General features: G+C 42.5%; 1 long non-coding RNA gene across 1 annotated transcript; it reads left to right on the top strand.

Annotated features, from left to right (window-relative positions):
* Positions 1-160: 160 nt before the first annotated feature.
* LOC121041459 (uncharacterized) lies at positions 161-7,035 on the top strand. The gene is made up of 2 exons (XR_005795745.1): positions 161-269; positions 5,126-7,035. It is a non-coding gene; the product is annotated as an uncharacterized LOC121041459 (long non-coding RNA).
* The last annotated feature ends 8,012 nt before the right edge of the window (positions 7,036-15,047 follow it).

The raw sequence follows: 15,047 nt of genomic DNA, 5'->3' as shown, positions 1-15,047 counted from the left end.
TGGTTGAAAAATAAGTTTCTTTTCTTTTTTTAATGTTTTTTTTTTTTTTTAGAGAGAGAGAGAAAGCGTGCACATGAGCGTGCACGTGAGAGAGAGAGAGGAACAGAGGACCTGAAGCAGGCTCTGCACTGACAGCAGAAAGCCCAATGTGGGGCTCAAACTCACAAACCATGAGATCATGACCTGAGCCAAAGTCACATGCTTAACTGACTGAGCCCCCAGGCACCCCTGAAAAACAAGTTTCTAATAAAGAAGTGTACCATTGGAAGGTATCTTTCTCTTTTTATTTAAACTGTTAAATGTATTTAATAAGCTTCATCCCTAAACATCTCTGATTCAGCCAGGCCACTCTCATTAGTTTCCACTGAAAGCATCTTGCACTTCCCCAACTTTGTGGCTTTGCTTTTTCTGTACCTCTTACCTGCGACGCCATTCTCTTTCCTGTCCTATTGCACTCTACCCAGACCTTCAGACCAAATACTACCTCTTCCAGGAAGTCTTCCCTGACCACTCCACCTGTAGTAAACTCTTTCTCCATTCAACACAGATAGTCTGGACAAAATCCTTGGGAATTGTGTCTTATACCTTTTTCAAATGAATATTAGGAGCTGTGGTCTATCCATTGCAGAATTCCAGCTATGGAGACTTAGGACAGTCACCTACATAAAAGCACTTGATAAAAATAATACATATTTTTCCCTTTATAAATGTTCTCTCTACTGTCAAATTCCTCAGTAGCCCTCTAAGTATGCTTCCAATGTGTCCGTTAGCATTCTTCTCTCTTTGTTCTAAAACAGATCTTAAGAAATAGCAATGGCACCAGTGCCCCTCCCTTTCATCATGGCACCAGTTCAAGCCAGCAGAAGGGATCAGCTGATTTGGGTTCCAATCTAAATCTTTGCTTTAGATGATCAAATTGCATAAAACCTAATTTAAGTAACGAAGAATAATGTGCATTTATAATACAATAAGCTTACCCTTACAGGGCTAAAGGGAAAAATAAATATCTTGATAATCCCAAATGAGTCTCTAATTAGCTCAAGAGGACTGGGGAGAAGAGAACAAAACAAATATTCACGGAGACCTGCCCTGCCCAACCCCCCTCCCCGCCCCCGCCTGCCACTTCAGGACACTCCAGGACCTTGGGCAGCACAGTTGAGTAGCAGAGTAAGCAGACATTTTTCTCATGTATGGGGCTTTTTCTTTAAAGAGAGGGTTTTTTTTTTTTTTTAACCTCCTGGGGCCTCACAAAATGCTCACACTCTATTCTTTCACACATGGACGTGACCAGATCTCTGGAATAGCTTCTAATTATAAACATGGTGTTTATTTTCCTGGCCCTGTGTCATTTGACTTTCTTTTCATTTGTATGAAATAGGAGACATCAGTTTTGAAGACTTGCTGACACTTTAATGAAAAGAAGTTTGGTTGTGAGTGGGTTGCTCTTTATCTCTGTTTCCATGTATTTTCTAAATCAAGTATCTCAAATTCACTTTGGAGGTGACTGGCATCCTACTTTCCACCAGAAAACATCCATAAGTCAGCACAGGATGGGAATCTGACCCTTACTATGAAGGCAGGGCAGAGGGACAAGTCCAGTATAGGTCTCTGGGATACCGGTGATTTTCCCCTCCTTTGGTCAAGGTTAAATTGTTTTCCATTGTATTGACACAATGTTTACGTAAGCACCCTAAGCCCAAGACAGAAGCTATGTATCCCTTGCTGTCCTTTCCTCAGTTTATAGGTACCTTAATTTTTTTTTTTCAACCCAACAACCGAATTTGTCACAGGATAAGAATTCTTTCTCAATTCATGACTCAGAAAATATGTAATCCTTTGTTTTTCAAGGGCAAATTCTTAACTTTTTTTTTTTCTTTGCATGCAAGCATTCTTAATAATCAAAATACAGAATAAACATTCCTTTTTAAGATGGATAAGAATGAAGTTCTTCAGGACATTTCATTTTTCTTAGCTTTACTCAGTCAAAATTGGCACTCATTAGTAGGCTGTGGGGGAGATACGCACTATGGTTCCTGCCCTTTGGAAACCAAAATTTCATAAGAAGAGAAAGGATGACCACAACAAGGATATTAAAGGCACTCGACCGAAGCTCATGTGTTTGTCATCTCTAGAATACATAGAACAAGCCACCTGTATCTGCCTGGAACATGGGAGTTGGGGAGAGCAGGAACTGGCTAGGGATGAAGGTACAGGAAGGACTTTATTCTTGCTTTGGAAGTCAAGTTGGCGTGGTGTTGTGCTGGAAAGATTTTTTAACAGGGAATGCCAACAGAGATCAGAAGAAAAGGAGAAACATGATTTGGCAGGAAAGATTAGAGATGATATTCTGGGCAGAGGGCTAAGTGTGTGACGGGGGTGAGAGAGACAGACAGGGAGAGACGGAGAGACAGAGAAAGGGAGAGAGAGTCTTGAAGATTAAATTGGTAGGGCTATCTGGCCAAAGAGGTAAAATCCTGAAGTCGAGAGATGGAGAACAGCAAGGCAAATGCTACGTTAATACAACACTTCCTTGACTTTATTTGGTATTGTCAGTCCTAAATGTTAGTCATTCCACTGTTGTGTGATGGCTGTTCATCGTAATTTTAATTTGTACTTCCCTGTTGCTGTTGAGATTGACTGCACTTTAAAGTGTTGATTGGCCACTGGGATACCTCTTTTGTGTAGTGCCTATCTAAGTCTTTTGCCCATTTTTATATTGGCTTGTCTATCTTTTTTTCATTGATTTTTGGGAATTCTTTATATAGCCTGAATCTAAGCCCTTTGTAGGGTGTGTGTATTGCAGGTATTTTCTCCCCAGGGTTCTTTCCCCTGATAGATTCTTTGCTGAAACAAAGTTGTTGTTATTTCTTTATGGTTAGTGTTTTCTGTTTAAGAAATCTTTGCCTAGGAGTGCCTGAGTGGCTCAGTTAGTTGAGCATCAGACTCTTGGTCTCAGCTAAGGTCTTGATCTCACAGTTGTGAGTTTGAGCCCCGAATCCGGCTCTACACTGATGGCACAGAGCCTGCTGGAGATTCTGTGTCTCCTTCTCTCTGCCCCTTACTTGCTTGTGCGCGCTCGCTCTCTCTCTCTCTCTCTCAAAATAAAAAAGAAACATATATACATGTATATATGAGAGAAAGGAATCCTTGCCTATCCAAAAGTAATCAATATAGTATCCTGTTATATTCTAAGAACTCAATCCTGTAAACTCACCCACTTAGACCTACAATTTGCCTAGAAGTGAATTTTGTATATGGTGTGAGATGGAGTCAAGATTCATTGTTTTCTCCATATGGCTATGCTACTGACTCAACACCATTTATTAAAAAGATCCTCACTTTCTCAATATTGTTCAAGTTGGCATTTGTCAAAATCAAGTATATATTTATTTATGGGTCACTTTCTGAACTATTTGTCTACACTTGCACAAATACAACATGCTGTATTCATGGCTTTGTCATAACTCTTGCTATCCAGTAGGGCAGGTCTTTCAGCTTTGTTGCTCTGTAAGGTTATCTTAGCCATTCTTAGCCCTTTGCACGTCTATATAATTTTAGAATTAGTGTTCCCATACACACAGACACACACACTACTAGTAACTGGATGCATTGCCTTGAATCTAAAAATCAATTTAGGTTGAATTGACAGTGTTATAGCATTGGATCTTCTGACTCATAAATGTGACATATGTCTCCATTTATTTAGGTCTTCTTTAACTTATTGCACTAATATTTTGTAATGTTATCAGTAGCATTTCTGTATATCTTTAGTTGGATCTAATCCTAGCTATAGATGTTTCCTGATGCTATTTTAAGTGGTCTATTTCAAATATTATCTTTCCATTTGTTTATTGTTGGCCTGTAGAGATAAAGTTAACTTTTGTATTTTGTCCCTTAATGCACTTTGCTATTCACTTACTAAATTAAATAGTTCTACCATAAATCCTTTTGTATTTTTTATAGTTATTATTAATGACAGCTTTGTTTCTTCTTTTCCAATTCTTATGCCTTTTATACATATTTCTTGCCTTACTTCACTGTTTAGGGGCACTGGTATAATGTAAAATAGAAGTGATGATAGCAGACATCCGTGTCTTATTCACAATCTCAGGGAATAAGCGATAAAATAATCTCAGGGAATAAGCGATAAAAAAAAATGTTGTTGTAGATTTATTGTAGGTACTCTTTATTAGATTAAGGATTTTCTTTCTATTTCTAGTTTGCTAAGAGTTTTTACTATGAATAGATGTTAACTTTCATCAAATGTATTTTCTGCATATATCGGAGAGATCATACGATTATTTTGCTATATTCCATTAATGTGCTGAATTACATGAACTGAATTTTAAGTGTTAAACCAGCCAGGCATTCTTTTATTCTCTTTGCTTTAATCTGAATATATTTTACTGGCCTACCCTAAAATTCACTAATCCTTTAACTGTGTCAGTCCGTTCTTAAAGTCATCTATTGCGTTGTATGTTTAATTTTAGAATTTCATGTGATTGTCTTTAATAGATTCCAGTTCTTTGATGAAATTTTCTATTTTGCCATTTATTTTCCTGAGTATATTACTCGGTGTTTTAAAACCTATCTATCACGTATGTCCGATAACTTCAGTATCTGGATCTCCTGATGGTCTCTTTCCATTGTCCTTTTTTGTTTTATGGGTTTTCAGTTATGTGGTCTTGCCAAGTACTGCTTTATATATTTTATATACCCGGCATTATGTATGAAAACTGTACAAATAACATCTGTAAGAGGTTAGATTCCTCCAGTGGGTATTTACTTTTGGTTTTGACAGACAAGGCCAATCACTTTAAACTATCCTGGGGCTGAGCTGACTCAATGCCTGTTTACTGTCCATCTGTCTTAACCCCTAAGTTGTAGCCTATTGTGGGTCTCAGCTGAAGGCCTGGACTGTTTACCAAGGCCACTCTTCCTTGGCAGACCCTATGCTCCAACTCTGTCTCTCTCCACCACCCCACCCGCCCCCAGCTCCGCCCCCAGCCCCATGTGTGGCCAAGGTTGAGAACAACTGGCCTAGATTTTTGTTTGCTTGATAACCCCTATCTGTAAAACTATCAGTGTTCCCTTCCCTGCTTTCACATACTCCTGCCTTTTTTAGGTTCCCACGTCTTTTGCATTCCAAGAGCCACTGGGGATGGATACTCAGGGTAAAGTACGGACTGTGCTACTCTGGCCAACGCCAGCCCCGTCCTCTCTGGCCATCATTTGCACAGCCTTTGTCACTTGCTCCTGACTGCCAGCATCCAGGCTGCACAGATGTCTTTTGGTGCTGCATCTCAGGCTACGCATCAGTCACTGTTCAGTTGTGGATCTGGACCAGAGCAGGAAGGTAACTTCCCACCCTTTAAGTTCTGTTCTGTTACTGTGTGCTCCCAGCTGAGGCCCTCAGCTCCTGAGTGTTGGGAGACAGCTCTGTTTGTTTGCAAAATATGCCTTCATGGTTCCAAGTGTTCACTTGCTCCTGGAGTAGTTCACTTGGGATGTTGTAAACAGCTACCACGCTGTTAATTGGAAACATCACTCCTCTCCAATCTTCGGGTCCTGTTGCTGAGTCCATTCATTGTGCCAGGTTCCACCTTAAGTAGGTATCAGTTCTCCTTTGAGGCTCTTTCATCACCCTGTGGTTTGCCTACTTTCATCAGCACCTGATTCATCAGACATTCCCATGGACATTGGAACCTTTTCAGCCCCAGTGGCGCCTAACTCCACATGCCAGACCTATATTGGGTCAGCCAGTACTTCTGCTATAAATATAGGAAATGTGATATATTTAGTGCAGCTATTTAAATTTCATAATCTATGATCACCTGAATATAGGAACTAATTCATTCAGAATCAAACTGTTTGGAAAACTAAAACAACTGAATTTTTGTACCACTTAAACTTGGCTTTTAATACTTTTACATTTTGAGATAATTATAGACTGTACAAAATAATCCAGAGATCCCATATACCTTTATCCAGTGTTCTCCCAATGGCAACAACTTGTATAACTATAGTACAATATCACAACTAGCAAATTGATATTGATATAATCCAGCAATGTGTCCAGATTTCACCAGTTTTAGTTTCCCATGCACTCACGTATATGCCTGTGTGTCTATTTAGTGCTAGGCAATTTTATCGCATATACGGGTTCACACGGCCACCAAAATATAGGACAGTTCCACCTGTTCTGTAGGAACCTTCATGCCACCCTGCTGACACCACCCTGGTGGGAGATGAGGAACTCTGCCTGCTTCCAACTGGCAGGAAATGGAGAATCAGTCCCACCAATATGACTGGGCGGGAGAACTGGAGCCCCACCACCTGCTTCTGCAGGGATGGGGGTGAGGAGGAAGATCAGCTCCCTATTCTGCCCCACTGAACCTAGGGAGAGGGGGATACAATTCTCTACGAATGTTTGGCCAAAGTAGGGCAAGATTGCCAAAAAGCCTTTCTATGGTTGAGGCCGCTCCTTCATTGGTTCGTTGAGTAGGAGGAACAGATGTTTCTCGTGGCTTACTTTATCCATGCCTACTGACGGTTCCAGGATGGAAGCTACTATAGTACCCAGCCTGGGCTATATGGGAGGCAGTAAGGAAACCTAGATTCGTCACCATGTTATTTCTCAAGTCCCAGAGTCCCTAGGCAGTCCATCTTCTTCTTTCCTCCTTTGAGTCTTCCTATGTTTGTTTGATATATTATGTCCACAGTTGTAATAAGGAGCACCTGGAAGGAAAAGGGTGCTCCATCCTGGCTAGAACCAGAGGTCTTATCTATACTTGATTTTTAAGAGAAATAAATAGATAACAGGTATGTTGACACCAACAGTTAACTCATGGAAGCAACTTTTCAGGATGTTACCATTTTCGTCTGGCTCAGTATTCTGTATCTGTCAATATTCCATGTCTCATAGATGTGTGTGTGTTACATACCTTGGCATGTGACAAGAATTTGTGTTCAAAATGAGAATATTCTGTGAATAGCTTCTGAAGCATCAAAGAAAATGAAAGTATCTTCTCTGCAGTTTTGTGTGAGTGTATTTAGACGAGTTTAATTCTGTAAACAATGGTTGTTTTCCACTGCGTCAGAAACCCAATACCCCAGCCAATCTGGCTAGAAGAGATTGTATTGCACGTAGACGTCTTGGAGCAGAATTAGATGACTGACCAAATATGAGGACGGTTTTAAAAACAGCACCACTGGTGAACAAGGTCCTAAACATCTCTCAGAGAGGCAGTGTCTTTCTTCAAGTAGGTGGAGGTTATTATGTGGAAACCTCCATTGGGTAAGCAAGATAAAAACATGCTGGATTTTAAGCAAGAGGATGTTAAGTTAGATTGTTTTCCTCCTTTCTGAAATTTATAAAAATTAATACATGTTTCTGGAAAAATATTAAACAATACGTAAATGGAAAATGGAAAATGTGATAGGTTCCTTCTTCTCTTGCCTTTCAACACCCTCTCCTCTGATGATAGTTTTGGTGTGTTTGGTTAGATTTTTTAGAAACAGGCTTCAGCAGTCAAAGTTTTCTTTCATTTTCTTTTTTTAAGGTCTTATTTATCTTTAAGAGAGAGAGAGCACATGCATGCAAGCGGGGGAGGGACAGAGAGAAGGGTACAGAGGATCCAAAGCAAGGTCTGTGCTAACAGCAGTGAGCCCGATGTGGGGCTCAAATTCATGAACTGTGAGATCATGACCTGAGCTGAAGCTGGATGCTCAACTGACTGAGCCCCGCAGGTGCCCCAGCAGTCAAAGGTGTCTGTGTGCAAGCAAACTTAAAACTTCTCAGTCCTGGGAGATTTTCTACAATTGGTCATGAGAGGTGATTTGGGGTAAGTGGGAAAGAACTGTCTCTCAAATCTGTTCAAGCTTTCAGTTCAGATGGGGCTACCCTTTAAAACACATGCATATGCATGCACACACACGCACTCATATGCACACGCACTCATATGCATGCACACATATACACATGTATGCACATTTCTCACTTGAAAAGGCCATTTCACGGGTCACCTGGGGGGCTCAGTCAGTCAAGCGTCTGACTTCCACTCATGCCATGATCTTGCAGTTCATGAGTTCAAGCCCCACATCTGCTCACTGCTGTCAGCCTGTCAGCACAGAGTCCCTTTCAGATCCTCTGTTCCCCTCTTTCTGTCCCTCCCACACTTGTGCTCTCCCCAAAATAAATAAATACAAAAAAAAAAAAAAGAGAGAGAGAGAGAATGCCATTTAAGTGGCATCTTCAGTAGTGTGCATATTTCTGAGTTCACATGGAACCTGGAAGGTTGTCTTCTCAGAAGTGTAGCATGTGGTATGCAGTGGGCATTCAATGGGTGCCTGTTGAACAAACTGTAATTATTCCAGGAGGAAACAAACATATCTTCATCTGTACTCTTCATTTTTTAAAAAACGATTAGGACAGAAAATAATTGCACAAATACAGCCCAATATACTAAAATTTGTCAGCTTTATACTAAATCTCCAGTTGTTGTTGTTTTTCAATCTTTGAATCCTGGCCTTGAGTAGTCCTGACCCCCTCTCAAATTCATTTGCTAAATTATGCCAGATTGGTGTGGGTTAGGGTAGGAGGAAACCACTGAATAGTTCTTATAGGCTCTGTTCAAAATCCACAGACTATGAAGTCGTGCTCAAGTGCCGTGAGAAGGACTCTCTCCCTCTCCCCAACCCCCCTGCCTTGATTCAGTACTTTTTTATGCTGCTTAGCACAGGTGTTTGTGGCGGATGGTCAGGTGTTAAGTGTTTTCTTGGTGCGCAGAGAAAGGCGTTTAATAAATATTGATTAAATGGACAGATTAAAAAGCCACGTCTTGATTTCAAGGGAACCCCACTTAGCTACAAAATTGTATGTTTCCTCCTGTTCATATCTACATTTGCACAATAAGCACCACTATTTTCTTTCTATTTAGTTAAAAATAATGCTTTTTCAGGGGTGCCTGGGTGGCTCAGTTGATGGAGCGTCTGACTCTGGATTTTAGCTCAGGTCATCATCTCCTCATTTGTGGGATTGAGCCCCGAGTTGGGCTCCATACTGACAGCGTGGAGTCTGCTTGGGATTCTCTGCCCCCCCCCCCCCGCGCTGGCGGTGTCCCTCCCGGCGGTCTCTCTCTCAAATAAATAAACTTAAAAAAAAAAAATAATGCTTTTTCCGGGCACCTGGGTGGCTCAATCGGTTAAGTATCTGACTTTGGCTCAGGTCATGATTTCATGGTTCGTGAGTTCAAGCCCCAAGTGGGATCTGCACTGACAGCTTGGAGTTTGGATTCTGCTTAGTTTGGATTCTCTTGTCTCCCTCTCTCTCTGTCTCCCTCTCCCCTCCCCCCCCACTCGTGTTCTGGGAATCTATCTCTAAAATAAATAAATAAACATTTTTTTAAAAAATAATGCTTTTTCGGGGCGCCTGGGTGGCTCAGTCGGTTGAGCGTCTAACTTCAGCTCAGGTCATGATCTCACAGTCTGTGAGTTCGAGCCCTGTGTTGGGCTCTGTGCGGACAGCTCAGAGCCTGGAGCCTGCTTCAGATTCTGTGTCTCCCTCTCTCTCTGACCCTCCCCTACTCATGCTCTGTCTCTCTCTCTGTCAAAAATATTAAAAATAAAATTAAAAAAAAAATAATGCTTTTGCAAATCAAAGGTTTATTCATCTGAAAAATTTTGCTCAGTGATTTGTAAAATGAGAGAGTAAGAACATTCTTAAGCTTCTGCATAGGTGAAAGCAAGCTGGAATTTCCCAGGGAAATTATTTGAAATCTTTTGTTCAAAACCAGTTACTGAGAACGGGATGCTCTTTTGGTTGCTGCTGAGAATTGAAATACTGTTCAGAGAGACAGGGAGGGTAAGAGATACTTTACTGTAAATGACACAGGTTCTGACAATCAGGTACCATGGTTTTTCTACCTTGAACATTGAAAAAAATTTTTTAATGTGTTTATTTATTTTTGAGATAGAGAGAGAGCATGAGCAGGGAAGGGGCAGAGAGAGAGGAAGACACACAATCTGAAGCAGGCTCCAGGTTCTGAGCTGTTAGCACAGAGCCTGATGCGGGGCTGAAACTCACAGACTGCAAGATCATGACCTGAGCTGAAGTCAGACACTTAACTGACTGAGCCACCCAGGTGCCCCTCTACCATGCACATTTTTGAGGAAAAGGTATATTCATATGTATCACAGTCTCAGTGTGGCAACATTGTAAAATGTTACCTAGAGCTTCTATACCCACTATTATCTGAAGAAACAAAGAACATCTGTTCATTCTTAGCCACTGCTCAACACCAACTTAGAAGTTTTTGAAAACCTGTTTGTGTGATTATGACTGAATTAGATGCTTTGGAAAGGTGTACTCTATGAAATGTAGGAAATAGAAGCAAGAAATTTTTTATTATTTTTTTATTTTGAGAGAGAGACAGTGCCAGTAGGCAAGGGGCAGAAGGAGAGGGAGAGGGAAAATCCCAAGCAGGCTCCATGCTGCCAGCACAGAGCCGATATGGGACTCAAATTCACAAAACTGTGAGGTCATGACCTGAGCTGAAACCAAGAGTCAGATAGATGCTTAACCCACTGAGCCACGAAGGAGTCCCAAAGCAATAAATCTTTTACTCATGACTGATTCTCTCAGATTCACACAAATCTATTCCAGGTGAGAAAGTAGGCAAGCTTAACATTTAACCTCTCATATGTAGTCAGAATAAAGGTTAGTTTCTAGATCACAGAAAAATCTGACTACATAAAGTTATAGGATACAGAACGATATTTTAGGGTTTAATATTTAAGCCTGAGGTGTGGGCACTTCTAGAACACTGGAGCTGTTCTAATAAACAAGGGATCTGTTTTGACTTTCCTATTACCATTTTGGGGCCCACATCCCTCAGTCGGACAAAACGAGCCCATGTTTACCCTAGATTTTCTACTGCCCAGTGTAAAAGCAAAACCTCAGCCCTTGCACCAGTATCTGTATGTCAGGTTTCATGGGAAGGGTAGAGGGGTTGTAGGTCACTCCCCCATCACCATCCCCCTGCCCCCTCTCCTCATCCCCACTCACCACCTTGAGCCAACAGCATAATGATGTGATCTTTGGCTGGACACCAGAAATGACCCATTACGCCAATCTGAAGGGTCAGCTTGGTGTAGAGTTTTAGGGCTCCCTTTCTGCACCCTCAGGAAAAAGGCTTTGGACTCTCTTCTCACTGGGCAGAGGACCCAGGAAGAAGATGGCTTTATACCCACTGGTGGGGAGATGGGCCCGGCATGAACCTTTTGTGGCAGTTATAAACACTGAGCTATAATGTTAAACAGCAGTTAGAATCTCTCCACAGAAAACTGCATATCTGAATAGAATTTAGAGGACACCCTTCCTGTTCTTCCATAAAGAATGTTCCCACCTGAGATCTGTCCAGTTCTTGCAGGTATTTCTTTGGTGATGTCATACTTTACTCTGTTACATTCTTTCGATCATGCTCAGGATTTTGCTCATCATTTTTCAAAGCCACATCATGGTTTAGTGGCTGATTCATTTCCATTCTCAGTTATTGAAGGTTGGGTCTTCTCTCTGAAATGCCAGAAGCACCAAGCCCTAGTTATTTATGTGACGGCCAGCATCCACACTCAACTGCTTCAGAAGGCTTTTCAGTTGTTCTTATCTTGGAGAAACCATCTCTGTTCCCTTCCCCTAGTTAATACAGATCACTGGTTTTAGGCACAGCCTTTATCTTTATTATTTTTCTAATTCATGAAATTAAATTAGAGGCTCTGGGGCTTGGGGGGAGATGAATTGGTTGTCTGTAGCCCTAACCAAGAGGAACTGGGAAATGCTGATCATATAATTACTGTAGACCTGTTCCCTCAAACAACTGCTTTCCAACTCCCCACATACAGACAAAGCCTCCAGCAACATATTTATATGGCCGAGTTTTATGTTAGTAATAGATCTCTGTTTTTAGACTGCAACTTTGAAAGAGTTCAACAGCTGAATTGGAAACTAACACCTGCCCTCTAAAATATATAAGTGAGATATAGATGGTACAATCTTAAGAGCAGACCCTGCTCCCAACTTGGCATTCTTTGGTTCCAGCTGTTGACTAGAGATAATTTAGATTATAATAGTAAAGCCAAGAAATACTTTAAATGTAAATTCCTTGCGTTGCATGTCTCTCTTTGAAGAACAAGTGGACATTCTTGCAAACTACCAGAATAGGAGGCTGTCTTTCCTCAGTCCCGCGCCTGTTAAGTAGATATGGAAGCCAAGGCCTCATGAATTTCATATCACATTTAGTTTTATTTTAGGGATGCTAAAATATAGGGCTAAAAAAACTCAACCAGACATGTCTTTTTCTTTGTACTTTTCTGGCCAGTGTTTTCCGGTTCACCACAATAAGCACATATTATTTTGTGCTGGGGGAGATGTTATTCTATGTTTCCAGTTATACTTATCATGATATTAAGAGGAAAATCAAAGCAATACAACACTTGCACAGGGATGAAAGGAACCTACAGACGTATGCCAGTCATCTGGACTCCTGGCTGCCTATTCTCTCCACTGTCCCCAGAGTTCAGTCTCTCTATTTATTCATCCATCCTTTGTTTTGTCCCACAAAAGTTTTACAGCAGCTTGCAAAGAGAGACAAAGGTTAACAGTGGAAGACAAAGAAAAACGAGAAGTTGAAGTGGGCATGTAAAATGGACCATAACGACTTGTGATCATGTTAACAAATGGGCCACATGGGTGGCTTTCTAAGATTTTTTTTTTAGCCCCTCCCAAAAGAAATACCTGGTGAGTCACTGGATTCAGGATCTACAAGATCAAAACAAACCAGTTACTTGACAGAATGCTACTGTCTTTTGGGTTTTTTTTTTTTTTAAGTTTATTTATTTTTGGGAGAGAAAGAGAGAGAGTGAGCATGGGGGAAGGGCAGGGAGAGAGGGAGAGTGACAGAATCCCAAGCAGGCTCTTCTCTGTCAGCTCAGAGCCCAATGTGGTGTTCGAACTTACAAATCTTGAGATTATGACCTGAGCCGAAACCAAGTCAGATACTTAACTAACTGAGCCAGCCAGACACCGCTAAAGTGCTATTGTTGTTGGTACTAGAGCCAGCAAGGAAATTTTTCTAAAAGGCTCATAAAGACGGCAGTGTCCTTTGGTGAATGCTGGTGACAACATTTTTGCAATCGAGGCCGTGGTACCTCAGTTTGTGACAGAGGCGGTCTACTTCTTACACATCCCCTCAGTATAAGCCGGTGACATCACATCAAAGGGCAGTTCTGCAGATTGTGCAGCCAGTCTCGCTTCATCTAGAAAGCTTCTAGTGGACCATGCACCCACGTATAGTCTCCAGTTAGTGCATGGCCCCCAGCAAGTGCTCAGGAAATGTTAGCGAGTAGTATTCCTACTACTATTATTGTGTGTCGAATGAATGAATGCCCAACCTTTCATGGGGAAGAGATGGGCTCCATGGTGTGCAGGTGAATGAAAAGTGGCTGTCATCTCTGAGCTCACGGATCTCACCTACGCAGTCTCTCTGGCACGTGTATGAGCATGAAACACGGTCAGGCTTAGGTTGGGCAACAGCACACCTGGGCTCTCCAGGAAAGCCAGGCTTGTTCCAGGTAACACTTGAGAAACTGAAACTCCATAAATAGACTTATTGCCGGTGTGGGGAGCAAGCCAAATCTGAGCTAAGAGAAACACCTTCCAAACAGAAACCTGTGAGCATCAGCATTGCATTCTTGGAGGGCAAAAGTCCTTTTAAGGAATTAAAAAAGCTTATTAGAGATCCTTTGTGATTTCCTGGACTTACATCAGGATAGAGGGAATGCAAATGTAGCTTTTAGATTGTTAGACCCATGTGGCTCCAAGATCCAGAAGAAATTCCCCCCTTCGACCTCCTGCTTCCTCTTCTCCCTTCCTCCTTGCTTTGTCCTCCTTTTCAAAATCTCATTAAATGGTTCATCACCATCCGGACCTCTCATGTCAGAAGGCAGCCACTGCCAGAATCTGCCAAGAGCAGAATCCGTGGAGAGTTGAGATACCCTCCCCCTGGGTTAATCTCTTTGGTGGTTGCATGTGAAACATGGGAAAGCATGTGGTGGAGATTAGGCAAGCCTCGGTATTGAATTCCGAGCGCCAGGATGTGTGGGGGCCCTGCAGCCCTCACAGTCACGTCACTTTCTTCTTTTCATGAAAACTGAAACCCAGCCCCAGCCAGAGGGCAGTGGGAGTGAACCAATGTGTAGGGAAAGAAAATAGAAATGTTTCAGAAAGCTGGCTCCCCCCACCCACCCTTAGTGTGGTCTAGAAAGAGCCTCTCCCTCCCTCCTTGCCCGAGGAATGCAGGAGGGGCCACAGGGGAGGTGGGGAGGGCTCGTGGGGAGGAATTAAGTGTGGCTAAGTCTGTTTCTGGCTTCTCTGTAAATACTGCGACACCTCCAATGGAGGAACAGCTGAGATAAGTGACTGCTAATCCCCCAGTGCCCGGAGGAGGAGGCCCGCCGCTCCCTTCCAGATCCCAGCAGATGGTGGACCAAACAGGCTTCCCTCGAGGCAAGGGCAGCGGGACCTGTCCCACCTTCTGTTCCTTTAGCCTGCCCTGCACGTCTGCCTCATGGCCTATCCCTGCCCAGAAGGGCCTCAAGGGCCCTTGAGAGCCCTGGGGACCTACCCCGGCTTTCCCTCCCACCCTGGATGCTCAAGGTCAGCCAAGCTGGACTCTGGCCAGGGCTGGCAGCTTGGGCAGCATTGAGCATAGCTCCGTGAGGAGGGGCAGAAACATCCAGGCAGTGCAGCCAGGTTTCTCCCTCCATGAATCACCTGGGAAAGAGAGGCAGTGACTTATTTAAAAATGCAGACTCAATCTCCCAGGGTGGAACCTGGACTACTAGACAGTCCCGGGAATTTGGCTGCAAGTGGTTCTAACGTTCCACTCTGAGAAACAGCAGCCCAGGTAGAGTCTGGGAAGGCATTTCAGGTGGTGGTCGGAACAGGGCACAGCCAGGTGTCTGGAGGTGAATCCTCACTCTTCCCTTTGCTC

The sequence above is a fragment of the Herpailurus yagouaroundi genome, unplaced genomic scaffold, assembly GCF_014898765.1.
Source record: "Herpailurus yagouaroundi ecotype Mexico unplaced genomic scaffold, PumYag 184, whole genome shotgun sequence".
In the NCBI taxonomy this organism is placed as follows: Eukaryota; Metazoa; Chordata; class Mammalia; order Carnivora; family Felidae; genus Herpailurus; species Herpailurus yagouaroundi.
The sequence above is the reverse complement of the archived record's forward strand: the minus strand, read 5'-3'. Positions and strand labels throughout refer to the sequence as shown.